Genomic DNA, 22,566 nt, shown 5'->3' with positions numbered 1-22,566 from the left:
GTTAAAGATCGCCCAGTGTGCACTCTGTTTGACTTCAATTCATATTTTAAGACATCTCTGTCTTGCAGATCCCACTAGCTTTTAATTATTACTGTAATAGTATAAGTCCAACAATACAAAAGTCCATTTCATTTGTTTTGCCTGTAATATTTTTTAGCATTCTAAGATGGACTGGTGTCCAGTCCAAGGTTAGTTCCTACTGTGGCAGGAGGCTGGGGGCCAGACCCAGCCGAGACACCTGGAAGGACCGGGAGGTGGTCTATATGTCCCCTGGGCCATGAGGGGCAACCACCCTGGATAAGAAGGGGACCACGGGGATCTTGAAGAAGTATAAGAGATCAACTTACTTCTGCTCACTGGTGAAAGTTGGGGCACACTCCATGCCTGACAGAAGTAGATAGAGAGAATGTTAGAGAGACTGCCATACTGAAGTTTAGTCAAAGGAGTGGTGTTACAACCCCAAATCTGTTTGATCCAATACATTCATACATACTTTCCAAAACTCAGTTGGTTCAATTAAGGGTCATGAGTAAATCCTGACAACACAATGAAGAAGGTAGCACATAACACTAGATAGCACACCAGAACAGCAACCTACTTTGAGGACAATTTATAGTTACAAATTATCCCAACATTTGTATTTTCAGGCATATGGGAGGAAAACTGCAGTGCCTAAGGGAAAACCTATACAGACTCAGGGAGAGCAGAAATCAAAGCTGAGAAAAACACATAAAATCCTACACTCCTAGATTAGTCTGAATAGCTGAATGCAACATACCTAGAAGCAGAGATTTCAGAAGAATTGCGTAAACAAGTTAAAAACTGTCAGTATGATGATGTCAAGCATTCAATTACTGTGAGGTAGCCATTTGTTAAAAAACAATATGAGTATGGCTCTGGCCATTAAAAATAAGAAAAATAAATCAAAAAGTGGTGGGGGAATATTGTTATAAAATGATGATAAAAAATAATAACATAGTTAAAACTACACTATACATAAACATTAGTGCAAAATCAGATACTGTATATTCAAAAATCTCTAATTTAAAAAAATATGGGAATGCAATACAGATGAAGAAAATAGATAGTAATAAGCTTCACAATGATATCTGAAAATGAACTTTTAAAGAGGAATGCTGTAGCAATGGACCAACTTTAATTACCCAGTGTGGTCCCCGGCTGGGGCTGGGGCCCGGCCGGGACGCCCAGGAGGACCAGAGGAGGGCTTGTGCCTCCTCCAAACCGAGAGGGGGCGTCCGCCCTGGTTATGTTGGGGGCCTCGGGTAAAAGGCTTGGAAGCCCAGCCCTGTAGGGACCCGTGGCCACCGCCAGGCGGCACCCCAGTGCCTGATTATCCCAGGAGCCCGGAACTTCCACCACACCAGGAAGTGCCGGGGGGAAGACGACAGGGGACACCTGGATGGCTTCCGGGTGCGCAGCCGGCACTTCCGCCACACGGGGGTGTGTCCGCGGGAGATTGCCGGGAAGCAGCTGGAGCCCATATTTCCTATAAAAGGGGCCGCCTCCCTCCAGTCATTGACAAGAGTCGGGTGGAAGAGTGGCAACGTCTGGAGGAGGAAGGAGGAGGTCAGAAGAAAAGAGAGAGAGAGAGAAAGAAAGAAAGAGAGAAAAGAGAAGAAGAAAAGAGAAGGCATTGGAGTGGCCTGGACTGAGGGGGGTTGGTGAGCAGAATTGTACAGAGAGAAATGGAGAATAAACCTGTGTTTGTGGGTGACATTAACGTGTCTGCCTGTCTGTGTTCGGGACGAGGTTCACACCACATATAAAACATAAAACCCCACAAAATGTTGCTCACTTTAACCAACAATTGACTTTTAACTCATTAGATTAAATCATAATTTGTAATAAATAAGACAATATATAGAATCCAATAAATCCTGAATAATTTTAATGCAGCAATTGTAATATGGTGGCCTTCATCATTTTTTGATATAGCAAATCAGTAAAAACCATTAAACTAGGAAAAAGAAGCTCTTTAAGATAAAAGGCACCAGTGATAAGTATGGGGCTTATGGAAACAGAATGACAGTTAAATAGAAAAAAGCAAAGATTCCAAAAGCCTGGTAGAAAATAATATAATATAATTAAAGCAAAAGATAAACTAAAAAAGCTTCTTTCAGTATTGTTGCGATAAGAGAAGGTGAAGTATATCAAGACCAGAAAACGAAATCAAAAATACAATTAAGTCAGCTTTGGTTGAGGTTTTTATTTGTGTGCCAGTAGCTACTAGAAAGATTAAAGAAATACTAAACATTTGGAAATTAAAGAGAGCAAAGAACTACTTTGATTAAATAGGCTAAAAAATACATTGGTAGATCAAACAACAAAGAGACTAGTAGTTATACAGTCAGATTGGCAGATTGGTTGCCAGGTTCACAAGGTTTACTAAATATAAAATGGAAAGGAGGTGGAGGGACAATAGGAGGTGGATCTGGCACAGTTTTTATTGTGTTAGTGGAGAAGCAGCCTTTAGGCCTGTTGTGATTAGGAGGACCCACAATAAACAGAAGATGGGTAGACAGCTAGCAGACAGCTGTGTACCCATTCACTCAAAGGAGCCCCTGTCATGGCTGGGATCGGCAGAAGTTTGTGATCATTCCCACAAACCATTTGGTGCCAGCAGAATGTTGTGTGTCCTGTTGCACGTTATGAACTAGAGACCACATTACTGTGACAAGGTGTACGATGGCCTCCAAACAGTGTGTTAGGATTCAGCAATGCAGAAAATTCTAGCGTTGCCAAAGGGAACTCTAGGAAGATAACCGTTTGGAGTTTCAGAAGGTTTTCAGAGGAAGTACCCACAAGGTGGGATTTTAAAGGTCACTTCCTGTTTGTGGTGTATGGAGAATGAAGTCAGAAGGTGAGTTAGCACAAAGAGATTCTCAGAAGAGAGCAGGAGTGTTGTTTGTTGTTTGTGATACAGTCCTGTGGATAATGAGCTAGTAGGCCACCCATCCAACTAGAAAGACAGGCAGTTAAAACCTTTGATAGGTGTATTGGGTCATTACTGGGTCATCATTGTGTAAAACAGAATTTTCCTTTCTGTTTAATTCATGTGATGGATTTTTTTTTCTCTCCCCTTGATTATTCCTCCTTTTTTATTTTTGACTTTTATTGTCTTCAGTTTTCAATGGTTTACACTTTTTGTTCCTGAAGCAGGAGCCATACAGATGTGCCCCATCACAATAAAAACCTTTAATGAACTTGAGAAATCACTGCATACTTAGGAAATAACAAAAATCAGATGCTAGCATATTGTATGTTATACAATTACAATGCAGTGCTTTCCAGCTTTTTCTATGGCAACCCACCTTAGTGCCGCCCATCCAGTGTACTTACATATGTAAGTACAGTTTAGATGGGGAATAGAGAGAGAAAACCAATGTTTACACTTACCAATACATTTTTAAATTCAAGATTTTCTATAGTGAGCGACATGCAAATGACGGATGAGTTTAAAACATCTCTTTTATGTTAGGTAACCAGGCATTTCAATTTTTTCTGCTTTTCATTTTTATATGCTACATTTCTGATTTTCCTTTTTATTATAGCAGCTTTAAAGTCACAATTATAAAGAGCCTTTTCAGTGTCAGCAGCAAATATGCAGCCTGCATCTTAAGTGGCTGTTGGTTTGTTAAATAATGAATAATAACAAATTAATGTTAAGGTCACCTGTAATACATTTTTCTGTAACTATAAAGAATGGAAGAAAAGAAAAGAATTTTTTGTTAATTAATCCTGCATAGTCTTCATTGATTGTTAGCCCCTCAACTCAACAGGTCTCCCATGCTGCAAAGTATCCTGACAGTTCAGGTTCAGCAGACGTAATCTTCTGTCCACTGTCTTTTAAATGCAACTAACACATTTGAACAATCACAAGCACTTTTGTCTTTTGTGTGTGTGTAAGTGAGTGTGTGTGTGTTTGTGTTTGAACTGTGCCCCATTTTGCTTCCTCTTTGATTATATCACTTTATGTGAATAGAGAACCCCATTATTGTGAAAGGCTGTATGGAAGTGTCACATTCATTTGAAAGGTTACAGTATTCAACTTAAAAAAAGCAAAAAAGTAAACTTTTTAATGATAAGAAATCCATCCATCCGTCCGTCCATTATCCATCTCGCTATATCCTAACTACAGGGTCATGGGGGTCTACTGGAGCCAATCCCAGCCAACACAGTGCGCAAGGCAGGAAACAAACCCCAGGTAGGGCGCCAGCCCACCGCAGATGATAAGAAATACAGTACAAAAATACATTAGGTACAAACATGCAGCATACTCTTAATACTTATTACTAAGTTTTAATCTGAGTATTCAAATCTGAATTTTTTCCAAATTTAACAGCCCTACAGCTATTTGTTTGTTTTATATTGAAAGGCAAAGTTAAAATTGAAATTTTTAGATATATTTGAGCTTTACCTTCACAGCATCCCTCAAGTCATAAGGAGTCACAACATTCAATTTTGGAGCCTCTGGCTTTATGTGCATCACAAACAAAAATAAGACAAATGGTTGTAAAAAACATGACTGTCCAGAATGGGTCTGTTAGAAGACAATCATTGTGGTTTAGACAAGGATTTTGTTTTTTATTTATATTTCTGGAGTTTTAAAAGGAAATTAGAAAAGTCTTTGATTATTTTGGAGTTAATATTATTATTTATTTTAATATGGTATCCCATGAGAAACAAGGGATCAGGCTGTTATGAATCTAGGTTTTGGCATCCTGATATTCAGTTTGTTTCATCTTTTAACTTTTATTTCTTGTTTATTATTTTTATCTTTGTTTCTTTCTAGTTTTGTCATGGTCACTGCAAACATTCAAGTTTAAATTAAATTAGGGAGATTAGCATATACCCAAAGTCAGCCAGAACCTTATCAAAACATTACTGGTGAATACCCTGGGTACTAAATGGTAATTAACTTAAATAAATGTAAAATGTTATATGAAAATCTTTGAAAATATTTCATATAATTATACAATGAGGAGTCTGAAACTTAATAAACTTGGGAGTCTTAATGGCTTTGCCGCTGTCATCCCTTATACAAGTGTGCTGAAGTGGCTACATAGGCTAATATGATGTTAGGTTAAAAAAACAACTGCATGGAGTACAAGTCGGGTTGGTTAAGATAAACAACACACTTGTGAGGCATCATCCGACACATCAAGCACAGCACTGATCATTATATTAAAATAAAGACATAGATCACTGAAAACCAATAGAAATTAATAAGGAGTTAATGCAATAAGAATTCCAAGAAAGACTTATTTATACACATGCATGTTGGAATCAGAAACAAAATGAGGAGTTGTGTAGTTGAAGAGGTAACTTTAACAACTTTTAAAAGATGTCTGGATGAGAAACTGATGAAACTTCACTATTAAATAAGTAAACGTATCTGACAGACTCAATGGCCTGCTTTCATTAGTAAAATGTCTCATTTTTTTAGGCTGATTCCACTTCTGTTGGGTTCAAGGAAAGACTTTACAAGTTGCATCTATTCTGTTTATTCAAATGGATTTTAAGTGGTTTACAATTATAAATGAAGTAAGTAGGACGAACACCCGCTGTTACTTCTCAAGAACATGGGGGGTACAAGTGGAAGTTGGCTAAGATGAATTAATTAAGTAGCATAATTGAGAGGAGTGACATGGTCATGCAGTGATTAGTGTTGCTTTCTCACAGTTCCAGAAGATTGAGTTTGAATTTCAGTTCAGTCACTTTTTGTGTGGAATTGGTGCTTTCTGTATGTCAGCATTGTTTCTCTCCTAGTTTATTCAGTATTTCACCAACATCCAAAAAATCTGTTGTGAGGTGGTTGCAAATAGCACCTTGAGAATATTCATACCATAAATTGGGAATATTTTGGAAACTAAAATGGCAAACTATATTTGACTAAATGGACTGTTTTGTGTTGTTCTTATGACCTTGGTGAGGTTCCATATAACTGCTGATCTATGATCTGGATAAGATTGCAGTATACTGCAGTATAATTGCATGGCGGCTGTAATTTTAGACTCCATTCTCCTGCTGTAGTATGATCTCTGTGCAACTGCTGTACAATAAAACTGCTGCACTGCAATCTTAATGACACTGTTTCACTGTTGTGTCAGGGATCCTCAAATATAACTGCTGCATTCTGATCTCAGTAAATCTACACACAACTGCTGAAGTATCCTCGTAATATTATTGTAAACACTGTACATGAAGCAAAACACAGCAGCACTGGCTTCTCCAATCTACGGCTATGCTGAAAAAGCACCATGCATGTTTAGAAACTGAGCTATTAAACGGGATGGAATTACTATACAAAAATGACACCAGTACTAGAGGCCCACTAACAAACATCTGTGTGGGCTATTGATGGCCTACGACAGCGTTTCTCATCCTTTAAGTATTTGCGACCCGAGTTTTCATAACAGTTTTAACTGCGCCCCCCCTAACTTTTTTTGAAAGGAGCCCACTACCAATTTTTTCTTTTTTAATTAATGATGTATCATAGAAGTATATTTTATTATACCTACTTTTATCGACATTTATCTAACTCTATATTTATTTTTCTAGTATCAGAATGTAGTTTAAGTTAATTTGTTTTGGTTTCTTTTTTTCACATCTTTGCGTCCCCCTTTTTGTTACTTCTCACCCCCCTAGGGGGGCCCACCCCACAGTTTGAGAACCACCATCCTACGATATGAAGTAATAAATATGCCTGTGAAGATGCAGTTTCATTCCATCTTTTTGTTGTGCTACCATCTACTGTATGAGCCCCTTACTTGTCATTTCTTCCAGTGATTTAGAAAGTCTGCTGACAGTTGACAGTGTGTGTATGAGTGCTGTCTGAGATTGTGTATACATCTGGTCCCTGTGTTCTCTATGAAAGCCAATCTTGTCCAGGTGCAGGGGACTGACCCCCTCCACCCCTGCTGTGGCCGTAATCAAGTTGTGACTCAGATCTGGAGTCCAGATTGGACACGCTATCACATCACATGGAGTGTAAACACCTCTGATCCTACGAGTGATGAGTTGGATACCCTGCTCAGGCTGGAATTTGGCACACACTGCTCTCTGTACTCATGACCCATTCTAAAGGATCCATTCACACTGAAACTTTATTTCCACATGAACTATTCTGGCACATGTTGAAGAGTAAATTTCAAATGTCCTGATTTTGAAAGACTGTTTTTTTGTTTTCTTTAGCATGTTATAAGCTAAACTCTAAGTTGTATGTTTCAGATTTTTAGAGGGTTTCACATTTATGGTCTTATAACATAGGTGGTACACAGTAGCACAAGATGACTGAACAATAACAGAAACCAGTGAAATCTTTAGGGCAAAATTCTAGTCTGAGTCACACAACACAGATTATGAATCACCAGCTGGAGGCCATTCACTAGTAAGAGACATAGATAGATAGATAGATAGATAGATAGATAGATAGATAGATAGATAGATAGATAGATAGATAGATAGATAGATAGATGCTTGCTCTTGGCAACAATACAGATCGTCTATGCCATGGACACATGCAAACAGACACATTACATTGAGCAGTCACTTGTCAACCTCACAGCATGTCTTTAGACTGTAGTTCTAAATATAGACAGAGAGAACACACACAATCTACAAAAAAGCATCCCCAGCTCAGAAACAGTGCTACAAGCTCATTAAGTCAGTAAAGCTGCCCATTGTAGCCAAACTATGGCACACATTCCTTTTTATCTAAGTTCATTCTGTTTTTCAATTTTTGTACCCTTACGTGTCTCTTTGTATGTCACATAACAGATAATATGCATTAGGGGCTTAACAGTTGGATTGAGAAAGCAAAGGTTGTTTGTTCAGTCCCTACCCTGATTCACTATGTGCCCTATGTGCCATTTTTATTTAATAAAGACAAAGTAAAGTCTGTTGTGTGTTGGCCATTATCTGATCTCATAATGAACTAACTTTAGAACTAGTGGGTACATAGGTGACTACTTTGTATAACCTATAAAACTGAAAGAGGGTGGTGTATTTAATTTTCTTATAAGTCCATGTGAGACATAAAACAATACACAATACAGTGCATCCGGAAATATTCACAGCGCATCACTTTTTCCACATTTTGTTATGTTACAGACTTATTCCAAAATGGATTAAATTCATTTTTTTCCTCAGACTTCTACACACAACACCTCATAATGACAATGTGAAAAAAGTTTACTTGAGGTTTTTGCAAATTTACTAAAAATAAAAAAACTGAGAAATCACATGTACATAAGTATTCACAGCCTTTGCTCAATACTTTGTCGATGCACCTTTGGCAGCAATTACAGCCTCAAGTCTTTTTGACTATGATGCCACAAGCTTGGCACACCTATCCTTGGCCAGTTTCACCAATTCCTCTTTGCAGCACCTCTCAAGCTCCATCAGGTTGGATGGGAAGCGTCGGTGCACAGACATTTTAAGATCTCTCCAGAGATGTTCAATCGGATTGAAGTCCGGGCTCTGGCCGGGCCACTCAAGAACATTCATAGAGTTTTCCTGAAGCCACTCCTTTGATATCTTGGCTGTGTGCTTAGGGTCGTTGTCCTGCTGAAAGACGAACCGTCGCCCCAGTCCTAGGTCAAGAGTGCTCTGGAGCAAGTTTTCATCCAGGATGTCTCTGTACATTGCTGCAGTCATCTTTCCCTTTATCCTGACTAGTCTCCCAGTTCCTGCAGCTGAAAAACATCCCCACAGCATGATGCTGCCACCACCATGCTTCACTGTAGGGATGGTATTGACCTGGTGATGAGCGGTGCCTGGTTTTCTCCAAACGTGACGCCTGGAATTCACACCAAAGTGTTCAATCTTTGTCTCATCAGACCAGAGAATTTTGTTTCTCATGGTCTGAGAGTCCTTCAGGTGCCTTTTGGCAAACACCAGGGGGGCTGCCATGTGCCTTTTACTAAGGAGTGGCTTCCGTCTGGCTACTCTACCATACAGGCCTGATTGGTGGATTGCTGCAGAGATGGTTGTCCTTCTGGAAGGTTCTTCTCTCTCCACAGAGGACCTCTGGAGCTCTGACAGAGTGACCATCGGGTTCTTGGTCACCTCCCTGACTAAGGCCCTTCCCCCCCAATTGCTCAGTTTAGATGCCTGGCCAGCTCTAGGAAGAGTCTTGGTGGTTTCGAACTTCTTACACTTACGGATGATGGAGGCCACTGTGCTTATTGGAACCTTCAAAGCAGCAGAAACTTTTCTTTAACCTTCCCCAGATTTGTGCCTCAAGACAATCCTTTCTCAGAGGTCTACAGACAATTCCTTTGACTTCATGCTTGGTTTGCGCTCTGACATGAACTGTCAACTGTGGGACCTTATATAGACAGGCGTGTGCCTTTCCAAATCATGTCCAATCAACTGAATTTACCACAGGTGGACTCCAATTATGCTGCAGAAACATCTCAAGGATGATGAGGGGAAACAGGATGCACCTGAGCTCAATTTTGAGCTTCATGGCAAAGGCTGTGAATACTTATGTACATGTGCTTTCTCAATTTTTTTATTTTTAATAAATCTGCAAAAACCTGAAGTAAACTTTTTTCACATTGCCATTATGGGATGTTGTGTGTAGAATTCTGAGGAAAAAATGAATTTAATCCATTTTGAAATAAGGCTATAACATAACAAAATGTGGAAAAAGTGATGTGCTGTGAATACTTTCCGGATGCACTGTACCAACACTTCCATTTAATGTATTTTGGGGCATTATTTCCAATGCCACCATGAAGCCTTTGGCCTATTGTGCTTTATAGAATGTGCCGACCTGATGTGAAAATGTTGTATCATAGATGGTTGTTGAGTGCTATGTTTGAGAGGCAAAGATCAAAGAATAGCATCCAAGCATCCATTTTCTAAACCTGGTTATCCACAGTAGGGGCACAGGGAAGCTGGAGCTTATTCCAGCAAGCACTGGGGCACTAGGCAGAAACAACATCTGAACAGGGAACCAGCCCGTCACAGGGTGAACAAACGCACAAATATATACAAACATATCAGTCATCATCCACCTAACCTGCATGTCTTTAGACTAATGGAGAAAACCAGAACGCCCGGACGATACCTATGCAGAAATGTAAAAAAATATAAACTCCACACAGGGAGAAATAGCAAAGAAGATTACAAACTGGATATTTCCCCTTATAGTTGCAACAAAAATATAGTACAGGTAGGCTTAATACCTATTTTTCATTACGCCTTTGTTTTAAGAATTATGTGTTACTAGCTGTGTCACCTGGCTTTTCTTAAGACAATGGGCCTTGGTTATGGTGCTGTTAATCTGAGTTTTTCAGAATTACTGCATAAGTAACTGAGTACTTTTCTGTATACGATAGTTGTTGTTTTTTTTTTTTCTTCTCCAGGGCTAAAATTATTACTCTTAAATATGCTATGTACAATTGGCCATAAGTAGAACAGTAGATTGCCGTAGATCAATTCTTGCTTTTCCTATTCACTGACTTTGGCTTTTGTTGATAGTCATTGCAAAAACACAATTTTAGAGAAAAATGTATTCTTTTGAATTCAAATAGGTAATTAGTAGGAATAATGAGTATTTGAGATATCAATATAATGTCACCCTGTAGCACAGGGGTGGGCAGATTCAGTCCTGGAGGGCCGCGGTGGCTGCAGGTTTTTGCTCCAACGCAATTGCTTAATAAGAAGCACTTATTGCTCAAGTAACACTTCTGATTTACTTTAGTTGTCTTGATCGTTAAGATTTGGAACCCTTATTGCTAATTTTAGTCTTAAACAGCTGGATTCTTGGTTTTTAATTGCTCCTTATTAGCAATAAGGTGCAAATGACAAAAGAAACCAGCATTTCTCTATTTAGCTTGTTTCCATGTACACCTGTGTGTATTTATCATGCAGTTTTGGGTTTAAATGAAATACTTGGAAGGAAAGTAAAGAGAAAAAAGTGAAGTACTGAGAATAACTCATATGTTTTAGACTTCAAAACATTTGGAGGATATCATTACAAAGGAAAAAAAATCTAGGATATGAGAATGACCTGACATGGCAGAGTTAAAGTACCAACAAGCCATGAAATTAAATAATTGACAAGGATTGGCTTTTAATTAGGCAATTAGTTTTGTTTTTTTTCGATAAAGTCAACAAGTTTCAATCTAATTAGTAACAGCATTTTTGATTTGATGGGATATAGTTTTTCTATTGTGGGAGGGTTTACCTCTAAATATTTAACAAAATGTCCTTCCTTAGTGGATATTTGCTGGCCTAGATGTACCATCTTGAATAAGTCTAGCCTTTAAACTAAATAGGAAAGAGTATTTTTTTGATTAGTGTTTGAGTGAGTCGGTTAGTCAGTCAATTTTGCATTATATACTGTAAATTAGTATAAAAATTTGTATATAAATTAGTATATAGATGAGTCACACCAGCAGGATCTTAAAAATTGTGATTTTAAAGCTCTTCCAATAATATAAGGAAAAAAGAATGCGTTTGATATAACAGATGCTTAAGAGCACAAAGCAAGAGGACTTTCAGGTTCAAGAGTGCACTATTGTTGTAAACAAGGGAGTTCCCAAGCACGTAAGTTCCAAAAAAATACTTAAAATGCCCAATAGAGGGGAAAACCATCAAGAGCAATAAATAATCTTTTATTATTATACACAAAAATGCTCTGTGCTCACAAAATAAGCTCAAAATAGCACAAGGCAAAAGGCACATAAGGTAATGTCAAAAGCAATTACAGTTCCAAAACAAAGTCCAAGAGGTGAAGTCGAAAAACAGAGCAAAGGTTCAAAACTCCATGTAATCTCCAAAGCACAAGATAAACACTGAAGAAAACTCACCACACTATGAGGAAATTCACAATGAGCCACAAAGGACTGTTTGTTGTTCTCAGCCTTTATAAGGCTGAAGGCAGTCACTTGCCGGTAGGGATGGGAATCGAAAACCGGTTCTTGTTGAGAACCGGTTCCCACTGTTTCAATTCCTTGGAATTGTTTGCCATTTTTGCAAATGATTCCCCTATCGATTCCAGTCACCTCGAATGATGTCACCACGTTGCGTAGCGTCATTTACCCAGCCGGAAACATGGTGCCTAAGCGGCATAAACGCTCAAAAGTTTGGTTATACTTTATGAGAAAGGATGACAACAGGGCAACTTGCAATACTTGCAAAGTAGATATTTCACCAAAGGGAGGAAACACTACGAATATGCAAAAGCATTTCCTCACAAAACACGTGATAACCTTAAATGAATGTCGTGTTTTTGAAAAAATTAACCAAACATGCGTAAAAAGGCATTTGAAGCCCAGCTAGGGTTGGAACCCTGGTTGAAATAAGACAAATGGAAAAGCTTTTGGAGCAGAACGATACTTTTAGGTTGCTGAAGAAGAGTTTAAAATGTATTCTTAGTACACCCGTTGATCACAAAGCAAAGCAGTGGGGTAATGTTTGTTTTCTTAGTGACATTTCAAACCAACAATTCAAAATTACAAAAACGGAAGTGGTTTACAAAAACAAATTGACAAAATACAGAATTATTCCACAATGTATTTGGAGCAACACAATGCTGAAATTAGCATGATGTAAAATAAACAACAATTAAATATCATTTTTTGCCTCAAATAAGATTTTTTAGAATTATACAGTATTTGAATAGTGACATTCTGTCTGACTGAATAGGGTGTTAAAACCTCAAATATTTCTTTTACTATTTAATATGTATTTGACATATCTACCCATCAGTTACGTCATCCTCAATTAAATTACACTCACATTCACACAGAAAATGTCAGTTTAGAGGTGTCAATTAATCTAATTGAGAAAGTGTAAACTCCACACTGACACTGAATAACTGAATTCAAGTTTTTGTTGCTATTGGTCACCAGCATAAAGCACTTAATCATACTACTGTCCAATTTCAAGTATATATTTCAGTATTATTATGAAAAGGGAAAACACTATAACAACAATATAAATATTGTTTTTCATAAACATTTCATCCTTGAAAGTAGCTGTTAAAAGTGACCTGGATTGCTTCCTTCTGCACTTGACCATACAGAAATGTGCCCTCAAATACTGGCTCCATGTGAGGCACTACTCCTCCCCTGACACCTTGGAGTTCAGCAACATCGCAGAACCTTCCTTTCAGCTCACTCATGCAGGTGGTCTACAGCCTGGGGGCAGTTTAGTCACACAGACTGCATCCAGCATCTGTGGTTTGGAGAGATCAGGCAGGCAGCCCTCACTGAGCACATTGGGGTCTTAATGCTCAGACCAAACCAGTGTTGCATGGCTCAGCCACATAACCGATCTTAATCATGGATTAAAGAAAAGTACAACTGTTGCACACTAAATGGAGGCTGAGTCTGAAAGGGTCATCACACACTGACCTGGACACTGGTGTAGTTGGGGTTTTATATCAAGAAGGGTTTCTCTATTCCCCATTTAAAGAGAAAATGGGAAGAAATTAATCAACATTTTTAAATTGCTTTTATGCACACAATAAAATAGGCCTGTGTTTATTTATTTTGTCAGGTAGGGGTGTATGTGTGTGTGTGTATGGAACAGAGCAACAAATGATAAAAACAGATTTGTAGCCCATTAAATCATTGATATACTTGTTAGTCATACTATCCCCAACCCTCACCACTGGACCCCACAGACTAGGGGACATACTATAGGAACTAACCAAGACTTTAATCTGGGTGATAGAAAACACACTCAATGCACAGACTCAGTCTTCTGCTTTACTGTTGTGATCCAGGATGGACTGAGGATAATGTTAACAAAGGTCCAAAATATAGCACAATTACCTTGATTGTATGTGCATACAACCTACTCAAAGAAGCATACAGAGCACACAGAAACAACAGCCTTACCTCAACTTAGCAATGTCTGTCCATCTTATATTTTATGTCATGTATGCTTTGAATTCTGAATTTGACACACATTTTATCCCAAGGGTGCTGATCTATCAACAATGCTGTTGTACCTGTAATCATCACAACCTGTCAGAAGTTCTTGACCTGGGAGATCTGCTATGGAGGAGGAAGAATGTGCTTATCAAAGGTAACTGCATGGTAAAAGGTGAATTCTACAGTGTAACTTGAGCTAAGAGGTCACATGTCACCGTCCCTTGTGTTAAACAATTTACAAGGTTCAACATCTCCACAGGAGTCTGTTATGCCATCAGGCTTCTTGTTCTATACACAAGTGTACATATAAAGGCTAGACTTACTTAATTAATTACAGAAGCACAAATTTAATACAGTACTATCTGATCATGGAATTAGCATCCCTACTGATTCCACAGAATCTCTTAACAAGTTCCATGAGCAAAAAAAAAAAACAACACAATGAAAACAAGTCAGGCTTAATTCTTTGTTTTTTCTCCATCTCTCAGATCCTTTTTCTCTTCCCTTTTGTTTTTCCACGCTTCACTTTCTCTCACTTTAACCTCTTTGTCTGTCACTCTATGAAGTCCTCCTCCTATCCTATTCTCTCTTTTTGTCTCTGTTTAAGCCGCTCTCCATGCCCCTTCCAGTGCATCTAAGGCTTTGCGTGATCAGCGTGCTGTGTGACTGCCAGGTCGAGAGCAGGTGTTCATCCACCACTCCCAGCCCCACCTTTTTCTTTAAGTGTTTGGTTCCTCCTCCCTAAACAAGTCCTAGTATCACCTAGGAAACCTGTATTGGGTGGGAAAGCAGGAAAGTTATAGTTCTGCAGGGTCTGACACTGGCCCAAGACTAGGAAATGGACTGGAGAAATGTGTAAAAAGACTCCACTATCCTATTGAGCATTTTGAGGAATCTGACATACATGTGCCTCCTGCCTTTTCTTTTCAGCTCTCACATACCCTTATTCCTTATATGGGGCACACATACAGTTTTACTAATGATGAGAGGACCTCATAATTTCTCTTCTACAACCTTCTATGAAACCAAATTAAGAGATACATACTACTTTTACTTTACTAAAGGAACAAAACATTTCAGATTAAAGACTTCTGCACAATATTTATCTATCCATTTTCAAACTTGTCAGAATGTAATTCAGAGTCACATGTAGGCAAGTGGAGCCTTATAGTCCCAAAGTACTTGTTTATTTATTTTTTAATTTGAAATGTTAGCATGAATGTGGTATGGTGCTAAAACAGTTAGTGTTTCTTCCCTAAAATGCATAAATCCTAGTTAATTTACCAGTTAGAGATGTCTTCTGTGTGGAGTTTGTATGCTCTTACTGTGTTGGCATGCTGTAGTCTAATGAAATGGGGACACTTTTAGTGCGTGAGGGTAAAAACATAGTTTTTCCTGGTTGCTCACATGGAAATGGTTCCTGTCTTCCAATCCTTACAACCAGAATGGGCCCATTCATATTTTGCAAATGGGTGGGCTTGGCACATAAATATCAGCATACTTGCCATTTAATAATCTTATATTTCTTCATCTCATTTTACACATTTGTCTATTCAGCAATGAATGCCTCCTCTTGTCAAACTCACACAAAACATTCCAACAAAGGCCATTTAAAAGAACTGTCTCTCAGTTTCATCTCACTATTTTACTGCTCTCTGGTGCTCACACTGGCAGATTCTGCCCACTTTTCAGTTGGCTTGATTTGTTTACCTCATTCCAAACAAGTTAACACCTGAAGGGTTTCCTCCTGTACTCTATCTTCTTCAGTCTTTCTCGTGGCTGCTTTCATTGCTACTCCTGCAAGTCGTCCAGGCAGAAAGATCAAGCAAAGCCTGAAAAATGTTGTCCAGACCTCTGGGTCTCTGTTTAGAAAATGCTTTGTAGCTGCCTGGCTTGATTTATTTCCAGAAAAAGAGATTTGTTCCTCTGGGTAGGAGGGAAAGCCGAGAGCTGGCCTGAGATTTGTAAGAACAGAAAGGTTGTAAGCTGCCATGCTACAAACAGATCAGGACATGTTTCTGTGTTTTGTATTCAGGCAAGTTTGGTTAAAGTCTATTTGAAGTGAATGCAAAAGGGATTAAAAAAATTAAGTAAAAAAAAAAGAAATCCCGTAGTTAAGCTCAGCTGGACTGGGACAAAAGTGCCTGGAAGAGTCCAAAAGCAGGGAATCAAACCAATCCCCAGGACACATTAAAAATCTCATTATTAAAGGGGTCCTAGTGCCTTTTTACAAAACAATCCTGTAATCCAAAGATTGTGTTATTTATTAGTAAACACAGAAAAAAAATTTAGTTATAGGGAGGCAACCACAGGGGCCTAGGATTTTTACTTTAGTAAGAACTGGCTCTACAATTTCAACAGGTTTCTGAACTCAAGTAGATACCCTAATTGTTAATATTGGCTGACTCTTGGAATTATTCACTTTACTCGGCAGGAGGAATGTGTTTTTGTTTTTTCAGCTGGCTTGAATAGAACTGACAGTTGACGCACAAGGCTGTTGGTGTGGCAGGTTGCACGCCCAATGCAGATTCAACTTTTAAATGTTCTGGATGCTCACTTGTTTTCTTTTCTTAACTTCTTCACTTTGTCAACTCATGATTGTTCTTGTTTGGCAGGCGGTACAGCAAATGGATGACTGATAATTAACTTTCAATATTTACTATTTAACTTATTTATAGAGCATTGGAAAGTCACACAATTGTAGTAAAGCCCAATGACAGAATAAATAAGCATCTCACATTATGAGATCAAGTGATTTCTAGAATTATTTCTAAAAGTTAAAGTTGTTGAGCTCTTTGACATTAAACAAAATAAATATATAAACCAATGCAAAGTTGATATCTTTTGCTTACAAATAATATTTAAATGAAATGACCTGTAGATGCACAATACTTCTATCCTGGAATGATTTCAACAGCATCCAGCCAGTGAATTCCCTCCAGAGGGCCTAAGAACTGTCCAAGCTAGCAACTGCCCTATAAGACTCCTACAGTTTGTTGGTAATGCTGATATTCCTAAGATACTTTTCCAAAATTGTAGAAAAACATACCATTATGTTGGGCTGCCAACTTTCTTGCTCTGGAAATTAGGACATTTGGGTAAAAAAATTAGGACTTTTGAGGACGTCTTTCTCTATGATGCCATAATACGCCTTTATACTGTCTTATGGTTTTTGTAAACCTCTAGTAGCAGTTTATTGATTGATATGATGGCAACAATCACAGTCACTGGCAAACTAATAAACCATTAAATATTTTGAATATGTCAAGCCTCTTAACTTAACAGACTTCATTCTTATTTCATTCTCTTATCTTCATTCTCCATTCTTATTTGGATAGCGTAACTGTCATTAATCTGTAAAAAATTATACACATGGTAAATTCACTTCTAATAAAATAAAAATAATTTTACTCTTTTTAATTTAGTTTATTTGCATTTATCTAAATTTTTTTATATTTTTCCACTGAAGCTGCTTTTCTCAGTAAATCTGGGATCTTGGATAAATATAAATATAAATCTTAACATAGCATGCTACTGAAACTGAATCTTGTGAGCATTAGCTCCTTAATTGAATCTGTTCTGCCCTTTCAAAAACAAGGAAATTTGTTGTTCATGTAGTCTGTGAACTTGCACTTTTTGGCATAATGTGTATTCCTGAATTTATGTAAATGAAAGCATTTTGAAAATAGTATTAAATTACTTGAAGAAGTGACTTATTACTTGATCAACTTATAACCAAAAAGCTATTGCATATATGTGACAGAATAAATGTGTGATTTTTTTTAATTAACTGAAACTTTAATAGTTGACTCATTCGTTTGCAATTATAAATCCATTTTGGAATAAATGGTGGTAATAACAATATTTTCCATTAAAATATTACAAAGCAGTACTTACTCACACATAAATATAATGGACTATACCTGAATGTATGAAATTTTTTGTTTAACCAAGCTGCTGAAAGAGGAATTGAAAATAAGAATTCACAAAGAAAACGTGAACTTGTAATTTCAATTTTGAACAAATTCACTTAGTTACGGTGAATTAGGATTACAAATAATTAAGGAAAGGAAAAACATCTGTAATGAACTTTCTACTCGCAAAGAAGATAAAGCTGAATCCAAAAGATGAAGTGAAAAAGCCAAGTTGGACAGACATTGACTATTCTCATCAATATCTGCGTTGTTTACTACCAGAATGGAAGTGAAGATTCTGGGCAAAACATGCACACCACTTCCGTAAATGCTGATTGGTGTACGTCTTTCAATTTTTACCAATGATAAGGATATGGAGGTTTTCAAATTTTAGTAGCCAAAATTCTGGACATTTTCATAAATTTTATAAATTCCAGTCCATGGCACGTTAAAAATGAAGACATGTCTGGGAAAATGAGGATGGTTGGCAGCTCTACCAGTGTGGTCATGGAAGTTTTAGGGACGTGGAAAACACAACCTGACTCTCACAAAGGTAAATATTTGTGTGACGAAGTAAACATTTTCCTTATTTGTTGGAGTTTACTGCAATATCATTATAATCAGAGCTAAGAACTATAACACTTTTTTAAATACTAATGCTATTTCAGATATTACACACTTTTTCAAAACTGTCAATATTTTATCAGTATATGTTAAAATTATGTATGCAAACAAATTAGATTTTTTTTTTACTAAAATCACACATAATTGATAACTACTTCTCTAGTTTCTTCCAGTAAGCACAGTAACTCAAACAGAATTCAGTTATTCTTAATTTACTAGTGGAGGAACAGACAGCAGTTTTCATGCTTTGCAGAGGAGCAGAAAGGATTTTATAAGGTAACCAGTAGAAAAGATGTTGTCAAACTGCCAAATCATGTCAAATGCCTGGGAAATCAGGAATACAGTAACCAAAACCCAATAACAAGACAAGAATCAGAGTTAAGACAGCAGATTGATAAACCATTGAAATAGCTAGGACTTGTTTTTTTTTATTTTGAATCTGTGTACTTGGATAACGATATGACCTTATATTGCATTGATTGATTATTTACAACCTCAAAGGACATGCCCCCAATAATGGAACCTCAAAAATGGTGGCGGAAATGTTCCAAAACATTTCACAATAAAGAAAAACAAAACTCCACAGCAAAAAACTAAAGTCATCACCAAAATCCTTAGATTAAGGGCCAAGGGAAGTTGAAAAATATGAACTAATACAAAATATCCAACAGCAGTGGTTTGGTAAACATAAGACAGGTTAATATGGCTGCCTTACATCTTTAGAACTCATGTGGGAAATCCCTGCTGTGTTGTCATGGATTATGTAAGCTTTCCTATATGTATGTGGATTTTATCCATGTACTAACAGTTCTTCTCACATTCTGAGTTTCTGTCCACATCCCCAGATAGTCACCAAATCAATGAGTGTGCTGAGAGGCAGACAGTTACTCTGTTTACGGACTATTCCTGACAAGCTATGAATATTGGAGCACTGAGAATGTATGAATAAAGTATAATTTCTAGGTCAATTTTCTTAAACCAACTAAATCTAATTCAGTGTCCCAGGGAGCTGTGGCCTATCCAAAAGCAATAGGAGCATGGCAGGAAATAAATCTAGATAGGAGTGCAGTTTACTGCAGGGCCTACTCACACATATACACAAAGACATTCACACAAGATTATATTAACCTGATAAAAAATATCTGTAGTGATGTGGGAGACCCAAAGGAAAGCTCATGCAGACACTGGGAGAACGTGTACACTGTAGGCAAACAAGAGCCACAGTATCATTGTGCATGTTTACCTTGGTCCAAGATGGATGCTTACTCATACTTCAGTCACTGCAATGCTCCAGATGTGCAGAATCTTTCATGAACACAGAAGACTCAGTCAAGTGAAGGCAACTGACAGTGGCTAACAGAACTGATAACAATGAATTCAAGAAAATCTAACAAAACACACAAAAACAAGGTTACAAAATCAATGCAAAATAGTGGATGTGGTTAAAAAGTAGGTAAAAATTAATCACATGGGACAAAACATAAAGGAACAAGGAAAATTTCTCAGGAACATGAGAACAAAACTGACATTCATTTGTAATTACTGTCGTCATGCAATAGCAAACTACAGGCACTGAACTGATTATTTGTCCAATGATCGACATAGTTAAGGGTGTACTTTCCAAGTGAGGCATTATAATATTGGGTAAAGAGGTATGGATTTTGCTTTTACACAAGTTTTAATGTTACAAAATCATAAACCAGTGCTGAGCATATGTGTAATATTCCCTTATGACAGCATTGTTACACATTTCAAAAACTAGAAACTTCTCCACCAAAGTATTTATAGAATTTTTATTCCTTTTAAAGTCTTTTGTTGTGTTCTGCTGAAATTTAGTCATGCAAAACAGATTATGTGCTTAGTGTCACAAACATTTCAACACTTCATTTTTCTGTTGTGTTTACAGCCATACTTCCTTCCAGTCAGCTGGGGTTAAGTTTCGTAAGGTACATTCAGCTCAGCTTCATTACTTTACCTTGTAGGAGCAATACATGAAAGTTAGGTAAGTCAAAGGGTGGATTAATATTTAGAAAGTGAAAGCCTGACCCAAAATTCAAAACTGGTATTTCATTGGGGCTGTGGGAATATTGTGTAGCGCAAAGTGTTATACCCCAGTATAGTCAACCCTAATTTCATCCAAAATGTGGTGGTGAATCTCTTCCAAAATGTAACCAATTCAAAAAATGAATTTGGTCCACCAGTAATACATAAATTAGATAGTGGGTGTTATAAATTGGTTAATGGGTGTTATTGAAATAGTTGCAATATTTATATCCTGATTGATTAGCTATAATAAAACTTTTTAACATTATATTACATTTTGGATTGGCTATTTGGTTTATCCTTCCTTGATTGTGTAGTTGCTTTATTATTGTATATAAAAATGACATTGTAATTTGCACTTACATTCAGTTAAGCAAATAAAATGTATAATACATATAATAGTTTCCATAACAAATTTCACAACAAAATAATATAAGATAAATGTCATCTTCCAACCAGCTCAATTCAGACCAATGTCACTGGGGCTGGAACTTATCCCTGCTAGCATAGGGCCTCAGGCCGAACAAACAGTGTGTCCATCGCAGGGTCATCACACAAACACACCCAATCTGATTTGGCATCTCCAATTCAGCTGTCCTGCATGTATTTGAACAGTGGGAGAAAATGGGAGCAACCAGAAAAAACCCTCACAAACACGGAGAGCACATGCAAACTCCACACAGGGAAGACCCAGGACACAAACCCTGGTCTCCTTATTGTAAGCCAATATCACTACCACCACACCACTGTACCACCAACCACATAAATGGTATGAATAAATACAGACAACATGATTGTAGATGTATGAGTTATTACATTTTTTTCATTTGTGTCAATCGACTTTTGTTACCTGTCCTATTACACTTGCTGAACAAACAGGCCCTAGCCTAATGTTACTCAGCTATGTTTACCTCTGTTGTAAGTCGCTTTGGAATAAAGCATCTGCTAAACAAATAAATGTAAATGTAAAACGGTGCTACTGTTTGGCAAGGTGCAGAATTGGCATATATGTAAAATTCAGTTCTCACAGTTTGTCTAACTGTGAAGTCTAAATGTAGCCAGCTGCCTCTGCTAATAAACATCACCACATTATTAAAAAATCTGGAAGAAATTTTGTGTTAGTTTTTAAGTTGGCTGCCAAAGAGATGTGATCGGTAGGACAACATAAGCACGTCACTGCTGTATATCAAGTTAGCTCTAGTCCCCAGGCAAGAACAGCAGTCGGTGGCAACAACAAAGTACTGAGAACAAATCATATGTGATCCAAACAGATGTTTCCTCAATACCTGTGAATCCAAAGAAACATCAGCAGCCTACAGCAATTTCATACTGTCGTCACTCTCTCTCTCTGTGTCTCTTTCCTGGTTTCCTCAATGCACCATTTAGTTCATGATGTTCACGGTCAAACTGGGTGAGATGTAGAGACTCCAAGTTAGATCAAAACATATAACAACTTTCTTTCTCCATGACTAGGTGAACACAGCCATTTCCTTGGAAAATGGTGATCAACACATTATTATGTATTTATAATTGGGCAGAATTTAAATAGCAGTATAACTGATAAGCAAAAGACTTTCTTTGAGTAATAAAGAATAGAGCTGTACAAAAGTTAAACATAGAAAATCTAAAATACCAAAACATGAAATTCAAAAGAAAATCAAAAGCCAAAGTAAGTTGAAAACAAGTTTTCAAAAAATTGTTTCATAAATTTGTTCTTTTTGCTCACAGTCTTCCTTCATTTTTGCAAAGTCTGGATGTCCTCCTGTGGTCCTTTATTTCCACAAAGCAATGATGTCACAGCCAGGTAATGCTAAGTCCACATCATGAGAACAGGAATGGCTGCCATTGATATAAACAATATGAGAGTGACAGGAATGTCAGTCCACAAAAAGGAGGTACACATTGGAAAATACCAAAACACAATGGCAACATGGGGATATCACCAAAATGCAAAAAAGTATCTTTTGCAAAAAAATATTTCAGAGACTCCAAATGATTTCTAATGAACTCCTACCTAATAAACAGTTCAGTCAGTAATACAGCAATCATAGCATTGTTATACAAAA

Source organism: Polypterus senegalus, chromosome 1, assembly GCF_016835505.1.
Source record: "Polypterus senegalus isolate Bchr_013 chromosome 1, ASM1683550v1, whole genome shotgun sequence".
NCBI lineage: Eukaryota > Metazoa > Chordata > Cladistia > Polypteriformes > Polypteridae > Polypterus > Polypterus senegalus.
The sequence above is the reverse complement of the archived record's forward strand: the minus strand, read 5'-3'. Positions refer to the sequence as shown.